This window comes from Nyctibius grandis, chromosome 6 (assembly GCF_013368605.1).
Source record: "Nyctibius grandis isolate bNycGra1 chromosome 6, bNycGra1.pri, whole genome shotgun sequence".
In the NCBI taxonomy this organism is placed as follows: domain Eukaryota; kingdom Metazoa; phylum Chordata; class Aves; order Nyctibiiformes; family Nyctibiidae; genus Nyctibius; species Nyctibius grandis.
This window is the reverse complement of record NC_090663.1, coordinates 84800279-84802330: the sequence shown is the minus strand read 5'-3', so window position 1 is coordinate 84802330 and position 2052 is coordinate 84800279.

Sequence of the window (2052 nt, the reverse complement as noted above, 5' to 3'; positions counted from 1 at the left end):
TGGCACATGTTTTGTGATGCATCCTAGCTGTACCAAAAATACCAGGCATTGAGTACAGGGAACGAAGAACCATGTGAAACAGGTTTCTGTGCAAGCACTAAATTACAAAGATTGGATTAAAACTAGAATTGGCAAGCAAAAAGAAACTATCAACGAAGATGAAGTTATTCTGATTAAGGAAAGGGTAAAAGGATAGTAGACCAATCCACTAACAGCACACCTTGAATTATTTCTTTTCTCTCACTAGAAGACATCCTCTGTTTTCACATTTCTATAAACAGAAGTAAATAGTCGAAGACAAAACCCCCAAACATTTAACTTAGTTATTATCGCTCCTAATTAAAAAAATATTTCAAGTGATCAGCAATAAAAGACATTATTACTTAAATCCAGTTTATCTTTTTAGCTCATGAAATCTACTGAATTGCACACCAGCTCACATTCATGGGGCAAAGGTGCTCCACGAGGGCAGTTACAGCAAGGGATGGAGCCAAGAGATAGGGATTCCACTCTGAGGGGAGCGTTATCTGTGAATTTAGGGAAGTCATTTAGCTCTCCCTAGGTTATCGCTCCCGCTGACCTGCCCCACAGGTGCCGTGAGGCTCAGGCAGTGTTCATGAGAAAGACAGATTTTTCAGCTGAAAGGCACTACTAAAAATATTTTTGTTCCCATAGTAACAGACTGTGCAATACAATAGTATGGCTTTTGCAGGGTATTGCCAAGAGATCATAGATGAGACTCTTCAACCGCTACGGCTACAACAGAGCAAAGGACCCACAAAAGCCATTGCTATTTATACAACCAGATCTTGCTCTGTTTTGCACCTTTGTGCAAATCTCTTTATTCTTTCAGTGCAAAGTTCCAAAGACAAACTTTCCATGACCAAAGAATGGTAACAGTACCTAAATACAGTACATAAAAGTCTTCTACTTCCATAGGTTTCACACTAGTTACCAAAATGCTTTCTAATTCGTTAATTTTTAATACGGCTCCAAGCACCTTTAGAGCCATATCAATATTTAAACTAGAACTATATCAATTTATTGAAAATACAGAGAAGCTGCCCTGACTTACTCCAATAACACTATCATTATGATTGCTTGGGTTTTATGATTTCATAAATATGCGCCCACAGATAGGCTTCAAAATTCATAACCAGCCTCCTAAATAAAAGTTGAATATTTTAGAACTGCTGAACACTCTGCAGCCCTGAGGGTTGTAGAGTGGGATTTAGTGGGAATTACCAGGAGAAAAGCCATTATTGGAATCAGAGCATCATCATCTGACAGCCTGAATGGATGTTAGATGTAACTTTCAATCCCATTTTTGAAACTCTTTGCATAAAAGCTAGAAATAAACTAGGAAATCTGTCATCTTGGCCTTCATGAGAGCTGTGCTTGCTTATTATCTCTAACTTGCATAAACATGGTTTTTGATATATTGTTTCTGAGTGAATAGCTTAGCTGGAAGAGATTTGAAGGAAGGTGGCTTCCAGTCCTTTAAGTTATCCAATTTTCATCTCTAAAATTGGTCGATCTGCCAAGGCTTCATATAAAAATGAAGGCAAAATACAACTAAATGAGGACATTTCTTGGGAGTTTATATTTTTTAATGATTAAAACGAGACCATTTGAATTAGAGCACATCCACTGTTTATTCCTTGTGTGGAGTGACTACATGCAGAAAGAGATTCACTTTCCATTATTCTTAGTCTGGCTGGAATTGAGTAACTGTGGGCCAGTGTGCCTTGTTCAGCTATTCAAGAAATAACATTCAGCAAAATCTTTCTACAAATATCTAATTGGCATCTCATGCTAATGTAATTAAATCAGCTTCAAACTCTCATTTAGTTGCCAAGTTGTTTGAAGTACAGTAGAACACAGAGCTATTGCCAGGGAGAAGATGTGGATTAGCAAAATAAAGAACTACAAAACTTCAAGACTAAAAACAGCAGAAGCATTGTACTGAAGAAAAAAGTAAGAGTTTTCAATTAAGAAGTAAGGCTTTATCACTTAACAGCTGATATTTATAATAACATGAAAGCTCTATGG